General features: G+C 43.4%; 1 pseudogene; it reads right to left on the bottom strand.

The window, feature by feature from the left end:
• Positions 1 to 1380: 1380 nt before the first annotated feature.
• LOC110326123 lies at positions 1381 to 16413 on the bottom strand (annotated as a pseudogene).
• Between the last annotated feature and the right edge of the window lie 1189 nt (positions 16414 to 17602).

Here is a 17602-nt window from a genome sequence, read left to right as displayed (position 1 = left end):
TGGGGACAGTGTGATAGGTGCAGTGGGGACAGTGTGATGGGTGCAGTGGGGACAGTGTTATGGGCGCAGTGGGGATAGTGTGATGGGTGCACTGTGGACAGTGTGATGGGTGCACTGTGGACAGTGTGATGGGCACAGTGGGGAAAGTGTGATGAGGTGCAATGAGGACGGTTTGATGGAGTGTGGTGGTTGTGACGAGGCTGTGGCACAGTGACACTTAATTATTTGTAGCTATCAGTCAAAGCACATTCATGTTCATAGATCCTCTAAGGTGCACTTTGGCCCAGATGACAAAGGCATAAAAGAGCCCACAGGATACCACACAGAGTCAAGCCAGAGCCAGTGAGCAACACTGCCCTGCTCCGTAAGTTTTGTCAACTGTCTACCCTACAGTGCCTGAATTTTCTTGCCTGCAAAAGAAAGTAAAATGAGGATTTCCTTCTGAGCTTTGTTGTAATGGTTAAATGTATTAAGGACTACAGCACATAAATTTATTTATGGAATATAATTTCATTATATTTAATGCAGTCAATGGAAAGCTATATTCCATAACATAATGTAAAACTAAATTGCATATATATTATACACAAACATAAATGAGTTTGAAATGAATGTAGGTCTTTTATTGAAAGATATTTTTCATAAACATCTGGAATTTTATTTACAAAATTACAACCGTGAACTTTGTTCCAGTTAGAGGTCCTCTTGGTTCTCCACAACCATCTTTACAGAAGGGAGAGACCTCAGAATGCCACCATTTCACTTGTTTTAATGTTTCTTTCCAAATGGTGCCAATACTGAAGCACAGACCAGGGATATCCATAATGTGGCCATCATTATTAATATGAAATTATACATTTAAATCATTTTCTGATTAAACTTGCTTTTCAGTGCAGCTCTGCAGGTCTACCAAGTATAGGGCTGGTCTCTGCTTTCCTGATAGTGGTTGACTCTACCCATTTTCCCAGGTTCTCTACATCTGCCTCCTCCCCCCTCTGTCTCATCAAAGGTCCAGGAGGGGACCTCATCTTCCTCATCTTCCTTCCCCAGAGCTACCTTGGTTCGTACAATGGACACTTTGAAGCCACCTCTGCCTCCACTTTAGCCACCTCTGAACATCCTTCCAGGACTATGTTGGTCCATAAGTCCATCTCCTCCTCCCTGAAAGCTACCAGCGATGCTTTGGCCACTATCAGTACCTGGAGGGAGCAAGGTGGTGGGAAGAGGCTCTTGAGCTCAGGGGCGCACACTGCTTGCATTCTGTGCTCCAGGTGAAGTTTTGGTTTCTACAGCCTGGATTGGGACATTGCCAGTCTCCAACCAGGACCTCCACAGAGGGGTGTCTGCTCTCACAAGGTGGCATGCCAGTCACCCCAGCTGCTATTCATTGGAGGCTTTGGGAGGGGAAGAGCAAAAAGACACTCTAAGTTTGCTTCCTTGAAAAATCTTTCCCATCAAGGCACTCAGTGGCAGGCAGGCTTGGCAGTGGGTGGATCTTCACAGGACATTGTGGAGGTTTTCTCATCTCCTTATCCAGGTGGTTATGAAACATGGGTTGCCAAGTTCTTCTGTTCGTCTTGACAGCCCCACAGTTGGCCCTATCATACAGTAGCATTGTCATTTAATCCTTGCACACATGTTTCAGTGTTGTCAGGGTCTTCTTCATCTGGATCTACACCTAGATTAAGATCTGGTCCTTCACTCAACGGCCCTATTGAAGCCACGTTGGATTTCTAGCACCCATTCCACTGTGTTCTCCTCCTGGCCAACCCTAGTGATGCTTCGATGACATAATCTCTCTCCTCCCCTGCCCTAGTTATCAGGGCCACTCATGCTCTAATTCTTTTTCAGTCTGGAAAAATCCTCCAGAAAAATCTGCCCATAAAGACCCATGCTGCTGGGGTGGTCTTGTCAGAATTAACTCTGCTGTGCTCAGCCGCTGTTCTGTTCGCTGTATTGACTTGAAGCCAGGCTTTACGGTCTAATCTGAGGAGAGTGAATCAGCGCGAGGTTGCTCCTCTGCAATCCACAGCTGCTGGGTTGCTTGTGGGTGTTCTGCTGAGAGTATCTGCTCTGATCATAATTCGTCGGCTGTCATCGGCAGTGAAGAGAAATAGCTGGCGGGAGGATAGGATGGAGGTGCTGGGTGTGAGTGGCTGCGTGGGGTAGCTCTCAGGTACCTGGGGATAACTGTAGTCACTCTGCTCATATCTCAGGCTGTGCTGTGCTAGCTCTCCCTGTGCATATCTCTCCCAGGGCTAGGTTGGAGTTGACTAGTCTCAGTGGCCTTTGTTATCATTCCGTGGTCTTGCATGTATAGTGGCTGTTGTCTGTTGTCCATAGGCTAGGTAAGGAGGCTGGGTGGCATACGAAACTAAGCTGCCTAGGACCCTGGGTTGTGGTAACTGGAACGGCCATGGTGTTATAAACACCAGCATCAAACATGGGCAGGCTGGCTGTATGTCTGTGTACTGTTGAGCAGTATCAGCCGTGGGGAATCTGTCCATAAGAAGCCGTATATGTAGTCTGCACATAGGTGACAATGGTCTGAGACTGAGTACAGCTGACATCAGTAGCTTGTCCTAGGTTCCATATATTGTTGCCCATCTGTCTGGATGGTCTGGGTTGGATTGGATGAGTGTTGTTAGTATTATAGCCATACTGGGTGACAGGTTGGCTGTAGATACTGTAACCTGTGGACTCCATTTCTTTCCTAAATGTATTAAAAATCAGCTACTTAAGGAAATCCTATGAGATATATTTTTAGAATAAAGAGATGATTTTTCTTTAATATATATTATATAAAGTTAAAATAAAGAATATATATACCTTATGAACATATAAAAACATAAATAATATAGTATATAATGTATTATATACTATATATTATATACTATATATTATTATATATTACAATGGATAATATATAAAGATATATAAACAATATAGTATATTTATATATCTTTAAGATATATGTATAAGATCATCTTTAAAAACATATAAATTTATTATATATAAAGATATAAATCTTATACATATACATATATAATAAAGATATATATTACATATAAAGATATATAAAATAAAAAATAAGGGGCTGGAGAGATGGCTCAGTGGTTAAGAGAACTGACTGCTCTTCTAGAGGTCCTGAGTTCAATTTCCAACAACCACATGGTGGCTCACAACCATCTGTAATGGCATCTGATGCCCTCTTCTGGTTTGTCTGAAGACAGCAACAGTGAACATAAAATAAATAAAACTTAAAAAAACATATCTTCTATAATAAATATCTATATTATACATGTATATGCATATTTATTACTATAGATTATAGTTGCTAAACCTAACCAGGACTCCAATGCTCTAAATGCTCTCAGGGGATCTATGCTTCTTATATTTTAATGAAAGCAGCAATGAGAAAAGCTACTTAGGTTGGGGATATTTAAGGAGAGAGGCAGGAAAAGGGGCAGGTGTGGGAGATGCCCATGGTCCCTCTGGTTACAGTGCTGCCTATAGCCTGGGGGAGAAAGTGCAGCAGGTTGCTGACAGTCCAAGGAGGTAGTTATGAGACTGTGACTTAAGCATAGTGGTGGGGATCAGAAGTGGAGGAGGTTTACAGTCCCCCAAAGGAGGCTTATGAAACATTTTGGGGACCCTTCCCTGAATTACTGGAGGTGTTAAAGCTTAGAGCTAAGATCACCGTGGTTTTTAGTTTGTGTTATCTTGGCTAGGACCACTCAGGTGTCACAGTAAATCTACACATTCAGAGTTTGTGGTGATTGATACTATTGATTTTTATCTTCATCAAGTCTAAACCTGTTCATTAGTTCTAAGATTTTGCTTGATTTCAAAGGACTGGATTTTGGGTCTCAGAAGATGAAGACATGTAAAATGAATTAAAAACATTTGAGTATTAACCGTTTCGTTTTGTTTTCTGTTTGTTTGCTTTTCAAGGCAGGGTTTCTCTAGGTAGCCCTGGCTGTCCTGGAACTCTATGTAGACCAGGTTGGCCTCAAACTCAGAGCTCCATCTGCCTCTGCCTCCTGAGTACTGGGATTAAAGGTGTGTGCTACTACCACATGGCAGTATTAACCTTGACTATAAAATACACTTTAATACTAGAAACACTGAGGTGTAAATTGTTAATAGCTGCATTTTTAGCCTTGAGAAGATAACCTTATAAAATTCACAGAACCTCAACTTTGAGGTGTGTAGGTAAATAGACTACAGAGTTGCTTCCTGTCTAGTTACTCAATAGCTCTTTGATGTTAAGGTGAGCTTAAAGGTTTTGTTACTTGGAGGACAAGGTGAGGCTGTACTGTCCTGTAGTGTAGTCATGACCGTAACAGTGATCGCCACAGACTAATGACCATTGAAGTCACTGAGTCCGAAGCTTCGAGAATGTGAGCTCCAGTTCCCTCTGTAAAAGGAGACCCTGGGGTTCTTAATCCTATTTTACAGACAAGGAAACCAGGACTCAGGATTTGGTTGCTCCCTATTTTTATTTTCTCCAGTCAGGGTCTCGTGAGTCCATGCTGGTGTCTAACTGACTATCTAGCAGAGAATATCCTTGAACTTTACCCCCCTTGTCTCTGTGACCTAGATGCTGGAACAATGGACCAGCATCACTACACAGCTTTCCAGCTGAGAAGGTTGAAATATCCCAAGGCTACAAAGCTACAAGATGACAGAAGCATGCTTTGAAATACATAATTTGACTGCTGCATGTCAAAGGCAGGGAAAGGTGAAATGATTAAGGCTCAAATCAAGGTAAAGACATGGGCAAAATGGGGAGAGTCCTAGCATGGGACTGAGGCTTAGCATAAGGCTGTAAAGCTCCTTTCTTAGCTCTGTCATAACAACCAGACACGGCAGGCAGAGAGCACTTTGTGTGCACTGCCTTTTGATTCTAACGGCAGCCTAAGAGGAACTACTACAGTGCCCGTTACACAGACAAGGCAACTAAGGCTGTAAGGACCATTTGGTAAGTTTCAACCAGCGTCTGTTTGGCTCCAAGTGGTGCTCACGAATGTAGATTATCTTTTGACCGACGTGACTTCTGTTTTCCCTGACAAATCAAGGTGTCTTTTCAAAAACCGGGTTTCTCTTTCTGTCCCTGTTCCCAAGTCTCTTAGGGTGCCTGTTGATCACTTTTGTATCCCCAGCTTCATTATCCAGGTTCACACCGGAGGATCCACACGGTGGCACTGTAACCTCGCACAGTTAAAACATGAGGAGAAAAAAAGAAAAAAACCCCACTTGTTTCCACAGCACTAGGCAGGCCAGACTGAAGTCTGACGGACAGTCAGGGACGGGCAGACTGGCCTTAATTAGCTCGGCCTTAGCATTCTACCCTTTCTGGGTACAGATACACAGAATGCATTCACCTCCAGCTACACCCAGGAGTGAAGATTCCAGAGACCCCATGCCCAGTGGCGGGGTGGTGATCCTAATACCATAACATCTGAGAGCACGCCATCAAGACCTCCCCAAAGCCAGGAAATGCATGGCTATCCCTTTCAAAATATTTTGTATCTGACTCAAAGAAGCCCCTATCTCTTTAGACTTTCTGCATGAGGTGGTGGGCTGTCTGAAGGAACAAGAGGAGGGAAAGAAAGACAAATTAGGGAGAAAGGGAGAGGGTTAGCCTTGGCTTCAGAAGAGAAAACAAGCCCCAGGAACTCTGGATCTATGGCCCAATATCCCTGGACACACTTCCTTATGCATGGAAGACTTACCCAGTTCCTGTCTTGCAGGCTGTGAGATACATTAAAGGTATAAATTCATGATGTATCTTTAAGTGTTTGGTGATGTAAGCTGTTTCTCCAGCACTTTTCTTTGCTTCCAATTAAGAAAAAAAAAAAAAAAAAAAAAAGACCAAGATCCTTCCATGTCACAGAGGGAGGAAGACTTTCCGAGAGGACAGAAACCAGCATGTGATCTATAGACAAAGGAGAATCTTGCCAGTCTAGGAATGTAAAAATAAAAAAAAATATGCATAAGGTTGATGGAATAAAAATATTCTTATTTGTATATTTCTAAGTCATTTTGAAGTAGATGGCGGCCAGAGAGAATCATGCTTTTCAAGGTAAGTGGCAAGATTCACACTCATGACTGCTTGTCTTAGGAAGAGTCTTCAGGGCCAGTTACATTTTAGAGATTTGGCGAATCACTCTACCCAGATGCCCGAGTTGTCTGCACAGAGGCCGGCATAAGGGTCCTGCATGCTTTTGTGTGAAATCCAGTCAGCTAGCCTCTGGCTTTATGATGTCGGCCCTGCAGCTGTCCCTAACTCACCCATGGGTCACATGCATCCCAGGATAACTTAATGTGGCCCACCACAAAATTATGCACTTACTTAAAACATGAGAATTTTCTAAAAAAATAACCTAATTATGCAGTTCTCAAGGATGAACTTTGTAGATGAGAAAGTCATGTTGCAATGTCAAGAGTTTGGACCCATCTCACAAAGCCTGTTCCTCAACCCAAGTTCTCTCATCTGAAAACTGGGCATGAATACAGTAGCTCCTGTCTTCCAGGTTGTTGGAAGATTGTGTAGAAATCTAGCATACGGTAAGCCCATAATAAACACTGACTGTTTTTAATAAATGTGCCCCGTTATAATGCATGAGTCCAGATCGGGTTAGATACTGTCAAAGAACAATGAAGAGACAGAAGAGAGAGCTGATCTGGTTTGGAGCTCTACCAAAATATGGCTCAGGTCTTTTCAGGGCTCTAGCTCCACGCTTGGATCCCTCAGAGATGAAGGTGACTTCTTCTATATTTGTATAGCATACTTGGTGACCAACAGGCCATCTAAAGACAGTCTGAATAAGGCATTAGTGGGGCACTGAGGTCAGAGAGTCTCTAGTGTTGATGGGTTCCCGAAAAGATGTTTCATCAAGTGGTGGCGTTTCTTGACAACCATTTTGACCCCCTGGTTTCCTGTTTCTTCCCATTTAGAGTAATGCTCATGTATAAAGTGAAGTAACCTATTGCCGTCTTCCCAGCCTTCCCCCACAGAGCTGAGAATGATTACAGAAATCCCTGTGCTGTCTAGACAGCAGACCAGGCCACACTGGGACCTTTTAGAAAGGTCTCAGTGCCCCACCCCTGCCACCTACTGAGTCTGGGATGCTGAGGGAGTAGCTCCTAGTGGTTTGTGCTCAGCACAGCTTGGGATGATGGTTCTCAAACTCGACACTTCTTCCTCTAACCTCAAAACAGAGCCTCATGGGACCATGGGAAAGCTCTGAGCCTGTTTCCAGGCACCCAACCAGGCTGCTCAGGATGCTTTTATATTTTTTATTTTTATGGTCTTATCTGTACTAATGTTATCTCCTATTTTGTCTGTAGAGAAGCCAATGTTGGAGTCTTTCAAGTCTTTGCCTCTGTTTGTGCAAATATTTGACTTGTGGCTGTTGCTTGCTGATGCAAATTACAGGGAGAAGCATAAACTAAGATCCCCTCAAAAACTATCACCACCCCCAAAACAACAAACAAACAAACAAACAACATATCAACAGAAAAGCAACCCCCAAATAACACAAAACATTTCATTTCCTAATGATTATCACCTTCTGGTGTGTGTGTGTGTGTGTGTGTGTGTGTGTGTGTGTGCACATAAGCACATAGTCAGTGATGTTTGGAACAGTGTAGCACTAATAACATTAGTTACATGGCCAGCATCCCTAAATAAAGCACCCCACGTAATTTACAAACTGACACGTTTATTTTCTTCTTTTCTTCATTCTCTATTTTGCTGCACTCTTCTTTCTTTTAAACAGGGAAACTGAGGTCTAAAAGTTTACACCTTCATCATTGGCCACATGAATTTGGGGAAGCATCCTAGAACTCAGCTCTTTCTCTTGAGTAACAATAGATTTGGTGCAAGTGGCTGGTTTCTATGCAGCAGGCACTGCATCAGGCGTGTTCCATGTCTCACTCATAAAATAACTCTAAAAGATGGGAATTTGAATTGCTTGATGTTATGGTACATCGCCAGATGCCTTGGTGCCTAAATCAGCATTTAACATACATGTTGTCTCACATATTTATATTTTTGTGTGATATAAACACTTAAAGTATATTCTTAGCAGTTTTCAAGCATATAATAGTTTGTTATTAACTGTAACCACCATGTTGATCAATAGCTCTTGTCAAATTACTCTTCTTGTCAAAGTAGACTGGGTCTTCTGACCATCTCCCATCTTCTACCATCTCCCCGATCCTACCACCTTGTCCTCTGGAAAATACCAGTTTCTCTGGGATTTGGTGAGTGTCACATTTTTACAGCTCAGGTATGTTCTTTGTCTCTGATCCTGGCTTGTTTCATTTAACATGGCGTCCTCCAGGTCCTCCCGCTCATTTACAATGACAGGTTCCATTTTTGTTAAGGTTGAATATGATTCCTATATGTATTTCTTTGTCTATTCATCAGCTCATGGACACTCAGATTAGTTTCATCTCTTGGCCATCATGAATGATGCTATGATGAAACGGAAATGTGGACATGCTTTGACATGCTGGCCTCACTTCCTTTGCATCTGCAGCCTGTCGAGGGATGACTGACTGGGTCATATGGTAGCTCTATATTTAATTTCTTGAGGAACCTCCTTACTGTTTTCCAGAATGTCTATAGTAATTTACACCCTCACTTACAGTGTGCAAGGCTCTCTTTTCTTTTCATCCCTACCAACGCTACCTTCTGTCATTTCAGTAATAGCCTCTAACAAGCGCAGACACTGCCACTGATCGCTGGTACCCAGGACTGTTCATCCTCCTAAGGCCACTTGCTCATCTTTGGAGAATTGTCTATTTAATTCTGATTTTAAATCACATTCTTGCTTTTTCTTTCGATTGCATTATCTGGCTTCCTTATCTAATTTGGGTATTAACTCTTTACATCCTGAGATGAAAAACTATATTTCCCTAGTTTGTTGCATCCTGAGATGGTATGGAAGCAGGCTAGATAGCATCAAGAAAGTAGCCAGTGCAATGTTCCCAAAGGGACACAATGCAGAGCTGTGTGACAGAAAGGTGTCATGTGACCACTTAACTAGTAAAATACAAACCTGGCCAGAACCACCTGGGCCCAGGGCTGGCTGTTAACTGTCTTCAGCTTCATTGTCATGACCTTTCTAGCTTATAGGATCAGCTGTTCCCATCCTGTATCCAATGTCACAACACATCTGAACACCCTACACAACAGGAGGAAAAAGGGCAAGACATCACCTGTGGCAAAACATGGAACCCATTCCAGAAATTCCCTGCCTTTACTCCTTTAATTAGCCTGACCATATATGGACTTCCAGTGGGTGTGACCTACTCTGCAGATGGCTCCACTCAGTCCGAGTATGTACTTGTGCTCTGAAATAAAATTTCTCCCAACATCTTACTTTGCATGTCTCCAAATTTTTTCCTGATGAAGAATGTGGGAACACTACTTAAAGGTCTCTTCTCCCTCCCCGACATCCTCCAAGGCTTCCTGGCCCCTTCTACTGGCAGCATCTTCAAATGTATGATGTGCACACATATTTCCCCATTCTATAGGTTCTCTGTTCTATAGGTTATATTTACTGCTTGTTTTCTTGGCTGTTGAGAGCCCTTTAATTGCTCGATGTCTATTTGTGTATTATTCCTTTTGTTCTCTGTGAGTTGGGGCAATATTCTCGAATTACTACCCAAACCAGCACCACGGAGCCCCTCCCCATTATGTTCTTCTGGTATTCGTATGGTTTCATCTCTCGGGTATGAACTTTTCAGTCATTTTAGGTTGGGTTTTAGATATACTGTGGGATGAGAGTCTTCATCAGGAGGCCCCTGTTCTTTGCCCACAGGGAACACAAGAAAGATCAAACAAGACTCAGTCAAAACTCAGTTTCAAGACACAGGACTACTTGGGGAGGAGTCTCTATCCTTTCTATCATACCAGTTCCTATTGGTGGTTTGTGTATTTCTGCATCACGCCACTGGCGCCGTATCTGCGTGGGCAGAAAACACCTTGGACTGGGTTCGTACTGAAGGGCTAAACTTCCTAAAATAGAGATGAGCTACAAGGAAGAAACATTATTTATTAATTGGACACGGGATAACCCAACCCTCTCCCACGTGTCCCATTGTCTCTCTGTGTCTCTCTCAATCTCAATGGCATGCGGTCCGATCCTAAGCGGAGCTGTGTCCAGAAGGCGGGTCCAGTGAGAGGGCGGTGACGATTGGTCCGGGTGACAAGTGGGCGTTGACAGTGGGCGGCCTGAGGACGCTGTATTCCAGTATTCCAGGAGATCCGGGGAGCAACTCTTAGCGTGTCTGCAAGGGGCGCAATACAATGCTTAGAGGGAGAGTTGCCAGTGGAGGCAAGAGAGACCCAACAGTGGTTTATTTCACCAATATCATATCTCATTTCAGAAAAAAAAATTAAACTTCTATAAAGGTCTAGAAAAAGCTTCACATAACTCTACAGCAGTAAGGGCAGGCTTTTTTTTTTTTGGAAAAGATTCCAAGAATCTATACTCTAGCCCAGTGGTTCTCAACCTTCCTAATGCAGTGACCCTTTAATCCCATTCCTCATATTGTGGTGACCCCCAACCATAGAATTATTCTGGTGCTACTTTATAACTATCATTTTGCTACTGTTACGTATCATAATGTAAATAACATTTTTTTTTTTTTTTGCTCTCCCCCAAAGGGGTCATGACCCACAGGTTGAGGACCACTGCTCAAGGTGATTATTTCAGTTTAATTCAAGTTAGTTATGTCTTTCTTACCCTACAAAGCACCAAGGTTCACTTCCAGCTTGTCATCTCCCCAACTACCCATTAGGAAAGTACTTTGAATGAGAAGAACAGAAAGGTACTGCTAATACTGCATTGCCAGTATTTGAATGGCGCAGAGATATACCTGGGGAGAACACTAGCGTTCTTTTAGAGTCAGTCGTCGACATTTCCGGGCTTTCCAACGTTAAGCATCGACCAGGAGGAGAGGATAAAGTTCTCGCTCCTCCTCTAAGCTTCCTTGTCCCTTTGTTTTCTGTGCAGCTTGTACCGTTTTCCTCCTGTGCCTGCGCTAGCCCTAGGTCTTCAAGAGACTGAGCATTCCGTGTGTGGCTGACTCTCTTGGCAAGCAGTGTATCATCTACCCGCTAATTGGGTTTGCTGTTCTCAGCCAAATGCAGGCTAGGGCTTTAACGAGCAGCTATCCAGCCCTCACTGTTATCTGTGTTGCCTTATTCCTGAGGAGTTATTTGTACGTAAAATAAAGTTATCGCCACAGCATGATTCGGAAACTAAAGTTTTGAGTTTGGATTTCACTGGTTAATTGGGGGTGGGGTTAGGAATAATTTTATTGAGATATAATTCACACAACATATCATTAACATACTGTACAGTTCAACCACTTAAAGTGTATATTTCAATGGTTTTTAGTTGCAACCAGCATGGTAATCAATGTTAGAATACTTTTTAATTATTCCTAGAATAAACCCTGTACTTTGAAGTATGACCACCTCTGCTTTAAGCTCCCACCTCTAAGCAGTCACCCCTTTGATTTCCGACTCTAGGTTTGAATGCCTTTAAAAAAAATGGATATTTTATTTGTTTACATTTCAAATGTTATCCCCTTACTCCATTTCCCCTCTGCAAACCCCCTATCCCGTCCTCCCTTTCCCTGCTTCTATGAGGGTGCTCCCCCACCCACCTACTCACTCCTGCCTCACCACCCTAGCATCCCTCTACACTGGGGCATCAAACCTTCACAGGACCAGGGGCCTTCCCTCCCACTGATGCCAGATAAGGCCCCTTCAGCTCTTTCAGTCCTTCCCCTAACTCCTCCATTGGGGTCCCTGTGCTCAGTCCGATGGTTGGCTGGGAGCATCCACATCTGTATTGGTCAGGATCTGGCAGAGCCTCTCAAGAGACAGCTGTATCAGGCTCCTGTCAGCTTTGAATGTCTTGAACATTTCAAATGTGTGACTAAGTCACTGGGCAGGCAGTGTGCTGTGGGGCCTGAACAAGGGACAGAGCCAGTCTCAATGTCCCATGTTTTATTGTTTTACCGTATTACCCGTGCAACCTCTGGGAGAGTGAAAGCTCATCTATAGGCCCTTTCCTTGCCAAATGAAGATTTTTTTTTTCTATTTCTCTTCATTAAAAGCTTCTTAAACCTCTGCAGTCATTTCAGCTAAGTTTTACAGCTAAGCTCAAAGAATAGGACAAAGACCCTGTGTGCTTTCTCACGTGTGTTCCAATCGTGAGAATTCATTCTTTCCTTCGCTTTCTCCCTCCCTCCCTCCATCTCCCTTAGACCCCACCCCTGCCTCATCTTCCTCTGTCTCTCTCCCTCTGTCTGTATTTCTTCCCACTATTTGGAAATGACTTGCAGATGTGTCTTTATGTGTGGGGGTGTGTATTTCTTCAAAACACGTTTGTTGTCAATATCCACAGAGAAGTGCTTGAAAGTTTGTTGTTAGTACCCACAGAGAAGAAGTGCTTGAAAGTGGGCGATGGGTACTGAGGAGGTCCTAACCTACAGACCACAGTCAAAGCTGCCCATTGCCCCAGTAACGATTGGGGTCTTTGGTCTGGTTTACTCCGAAGTCTCTCAGGAGCTTTTGGCTTTTCTGACCGTGGCATTACCTGAAGAGACAGCCCTCGGATTGGCAGTCTCTGAGGTGTCCTTGCCATTGGATTATTGCATTTTGGGACTGTTTTCTTCAGAGTCTTTCTGTACACAGCAGTGTGTCCCATTTCTAGTGATAGATTTCATCCTGCATCTATGCCTGGGGGTTCTATGCAAAAAAAAAAGAAAAAAAATTGCCATTTTTTTTCTCCTTTCTGCAAGGGAGTGTCTAGTGATGGACTACTACCTAAACATTTTATTTTTCATCAAAACTCACTCACTAGTTTTAGAGTCCTTTGATGATGGGTAGTAATCAATTATCATGGGAAAGATTGCCACATGATGATATTCTAATTTCTCTTCTGCTCTTCTGTTGGATAGAACTGTCCCATCTTGACTATGCCTTAGCATTCTAATATACCATTATGTTTGCTCAAATGATTCCAGATTTGGCCAGTGGCATCTTCGTCAGCCTGCTCCTGTGTTATTTTGGCATGTGCCTCCTCCTAGTGTTAAACGCTTCCTTACTTCCAGGTGCAGAAAAGCTGTGGAAGCTCATTCTGCATTCGTGATTCTCCAGCTCTGGGGACCAGACGCTTCTCCAGGGATCTTGGATTCCTTTTAGTGAAGAAGGAGAATGGAAAGCAATGTGTGAGGACCAGGGCTGCTTGTTGCTCCAAGGTCTCACTACTTCTAGAATAGACAGCTAGGAGATCCACACATTCAGTCTGTGTGTCATTTTTTTATTCTCTTCTATCAGCCTATAGAAGAAAGCATGCAGTCTGTAATTACAGTCCATGCCTTTAGGTTCATACAGGCCTTTCCCCTTCACATGCTTGGACGGTCAGAAACCTGGCTCCTCCTATTTGTATATTGCTAGATGTGGAAATTAATATAATTAATCACGCTTATTGTGTTTCTTTCCCTTTCTTCTTTCCCAGAAGCTATGGTCTTTGAGCATCGCCACCTAGAATGGCACATCCCACTCTGTCCCATCCTAGTTACTCTCTGATGTTCTGGGTGGTATCTTTCTGGAAACGAGGCTAGCCCAGGTTGCCTCTCACCCCTAGTTCCTCTCACCTCCCCCCCCCCCCCCGTAGCTCCCTGTAGTCAGGTTTTGCACCCAGCTGAGGCTTGCTGTGGGAGTCTGAGAGACCCCTGATAGCTGCCTTTTCAACTTAGCGGTAATTTGAAGCTTGGGTGTATCCTGCTCTGTGTTTCTGCTAAAAGTGTGGGCTTCAATGGGCTTCATTTGCTCTTGTTTCTTGCTGCGAAATCCAAAATCTAGGTGAAGGCCTTTGTGCTTCATTCCAGGGGAGAAGGCAAAGGGGGCAGAGTGGAGGTGGGGTAGGCAGCAAGAGCACATCAGACAGGGAGAGCAGACACATGCGCAATGTGAGCGCAGGATGGACGTGTGTTATATGGGAAACCTACTCCCAAGTTAACAGTATTGATCTAGGCATGGAAGCAGCATATAGTCAGCTCTTAAAGAATCACTTCCCAAACCCTGCTTTGGACGTGAAGATTTCAAAACATAAAATTGGTGCACACAGCCAAATCATAGCTTCATGGGGGAAATATTGACTTTTTCTTTCTGTTTCTTGTTGCTCTGTTTTGAGGTAGCCCAGACCAGCATTGAACTGGTAAGGATTGTGTTTTAGTAGCAAAAGGATACAAGGCCAGATCAGCAGCAGGAAAAGGCACACATAATATATATATGCTAGACTTCTAAATCAAAACCAGGTGTTTGGTACAAACTATATTGTTGGTACCGTTTAGGCACAGTAAATCACTCAGAACCTACCATGCAAACAAACATGGCAGCCATGGCTGCCAAGAGCCAAAGGGCAGACAGTGTAAGCAGAACAGTTGGCTTGTTATGTTGTTATGCTAATTTTTTCTGCACAATAGTTTTGTTTTAAAAAAAAAATGTTCCTACTCGAGCCAAACAATATTCCTATGATTAATTCCAAGAAATATGAATAGGTCTCCCTTCTTAAGGACAATTTTCCCCTGAAGTCAAAAATTGTTTTGTTTAGGTTATTATTGCTGTCCAATTGCTTAATTTTTTATGGTAACTCTTACTAATGAGTCTCTAACCCCGCTAAAAGAATTGCTGAGAGTGATGAGTGCTATGGTTGGGAGGTAATCCTAGGCCCTATTATGAGAAGCCTTGCACACCATGTGCTGTGAGCAGAGTGTCAAATGCATACAATGCAGCTCTAAGCATTCATATGTTGTTATGAGGAAGGGGTGCACACTTTGGGGGGTAAGAGAGCCACTTTGTTTTTTTTTTTTTGTTGTTTTGTTTTTTTTTATTATTATTATTTTCTTTATTTACATTTCAAATGCTATCCCGAAAGATTCCCATGCCCCTCCCCCCACCTCTGTTCCCCTACCCACCCACTCCCACTACTTGGCCCAGGCCTTGCCTTGTGCTAGGTCATATGGAGTTTGGAAGACCAAGGAGCAAGAGAGCCACTTTGAAGAAGAAGGAAGAACCATGAGGAGCCCCATTCCTAACAAGTACTTAACATGTTGAATAGACCTGCCATAACTGGAGAGCTTGATGCTCTGTTTAGAGCAGCAATGGCCCCTTTAAAGTTAAGGGCTTATAACCCTTTGCTGGGAGAACTTAGACTTTATGTCATTACATACATAAAATACGGACATATAGGTTATGTGTAAGCACGAGGATATAATTAGGGTCTCATACAGCCTACACTGGCCTCAAACTTATTAATTAGACAAAGCTGACCTTGAACACCTAATCCTCAGTCTCCCAAGAGCTGGGATTATAGGAATGTACCACCTTCCTCAGGAAATGCAGAGCATGCTAGTCGAGCCCTCTACCAACTGATTCACACTCCCTTAGTCAGGGTTTCTATTCCTGCACAAACATCATGACCTAGAAGCAAGTTGGGGAGGAAAGGGTTTATTCGGCTTACATTTCCATACTGCTGTTCATCACCAGGGAAGTCAGGACTGGAACTCAAGCAGGTCAGGGAGCAGGAGCTGATGCAGAGGCCTTGGAGGGATGTTTCTTACTGGCTTGCTTCCCCTGGCTTGCTCAGCCTGCTCTCTTATAGAACCCAAGACTACCAGCCCAGAGATGGCACCACCCATAAGGGGACCTCACCCCTTGATCACTAATTGAGAAAATTCCTTACAGCTGGATCTCANGGAGGCATTTCCCCATCTGAAGCTCCTTTCTCTGTGATAACTCCAGCTTGTATCAAGTTGACACAAAACTAGCCAGTACACTCCCTGATCCCTTTATACGATTCAAATCTCCACTGAGACTTAAGATCAACTCCTAGCTATGAGCCCCTATAAAAAAGAAAATTATATACTTCCAAATTTATATAAAGCGGTACAGAGCAAACACTTTTAATCTGAAAAGAAGGCATACTATCATAGAAAGGAGAACTGGAGACAAAAGTAAGACCAAAGAGAAGGAAAAACCATTACATCCTTTACCTTTGTATTGATATCTAGGGCACATGGTGTCGCAATGTGAGACACCATCTGCTCAGGCAGCTCCTCTATCACAACAATAACGTTTACCAATAGCCTCTCTGCAGGCCCAGCTCCTCTCCTTGCCAGAGGCTTTCTCAGTGTCTTGAGGGCACGTGTTTCCTGTTTCCAATATCTTAGGGTATCCACAGCAGCTTCAAGTTTACAGTTCACACACTGTCCTCTCAGGGCAAGCCTGCAGAGATCCTGGCCTACTCCACATCCGTTGACTAGTCTCCTGAGTTTTCCTTTGACACCTGAACTGAAATCTCCAGGATCCATAACGCCTTAGTTGTACATTCTGAAAAGCCAGGACCGCACGGGTCTGCCACTAGCTTCAACACCAGCCTGTCCCCACTTGGACCCTGACCGAAAGCGAACCTATAGCTCTCTAAGCAGTTGAACGTGGTGAAATAAATCACAAGACAACATGCTGCTGGGAAGTCTTAGGTCAGCAGGGTACCCAATGGAGCTCTCTTCTCAAGGGAGTCTTTTAAATGAGTTCATCCTTTTATACCTTTGAGGTTGGGTCTTGTTTTATTACTGACATATCAATTCATCTTTCTCATTTTCCCAAAGAATTAGGCTTTTTGGTGAATGATGCTAATCTCTTCAGGAACCACGTTGTCCTTTAGACCCAACTTGATTGTGACTTTTTTTTTTTTTTTTGTCCAAGATACAATATTTAGAAATCTTTCTGCTCTGCATTGGTCCCCATTATCACCTAAGCCTGACTAAAGTCAGCTAACCATCTTCCTGCAATGCCTCAATACTGGTCTGCCTTGAAATTTCTGCCTTGAATTTTTATATTATCTAGTTTGTCACCTTTAACTTAGCCTTGGGAGAATGGGCAAGAGGTAGACAGGTTCTTTGCCATGGTACAGAACACAGCATGTCCTCGAGTCCAGTTCTCAACAGACTTTGTTCTTTCCAGAACTCTTAGGGCCACCATCTTTACTGACCACAACCTGTCAGCATTTTCACCTTCTGAGTCCTGCCAGAATTGCCTATTAAGCTAAGATTTCCAGGGATTTTTCTAGCTTGCATTGCCCAAATTTCCTCAAATTTATATTTTTTCCCCCTTGGGACAGGGTTTCTCTATGTAGCCCAGGCTGTCCTGGAACTAGTCCTGTAGGCCAGGCTGGCCTCTAACTCACAGAGATCTTTCTGTCTCTGCTTCATGAGTGGCTGGAACTGAAAGTATATGCCATCACTGCCCAGCTCATAGTTAAAACTAATTCCAAGGCACTTGGACCACACTGCTGGAGATGTTCACAACAACAACTCCAGTTCTCTGTTCCCAGCTACCCATGTTAGCATCTTCATTGTTGGGGTAAACTTCCCCAGAGCATCAGCTTGAGAAAAGAGGGAAGATTATTTTGTCTATGAGTTCCATCTGTGGTCTGTTGGATCCACTGCTTCGAACCTGACACATCATAGTGATGAAAGTTGCTGGCAGAGGCTGCCTGTA

Source organism: Mus pahari, chromosome 9 (genome assembly GCF_900095145.1).
Source record: "Mus pahari chromosome 9, PAHARI_EIJ_v1.1, whole genome shotgun sequence".
NCBI classification, from domain to species: domain Eukaryota; kingdom Metazoa; phylum Chordata; class Mammalia; order Rodentia; family Muridae; genus Mus; species Mus pahari.
Note: the sequence above shows the minus strand (reverse complement) of the source record. Positions and strands in the feature narration are given on the sequence as shown.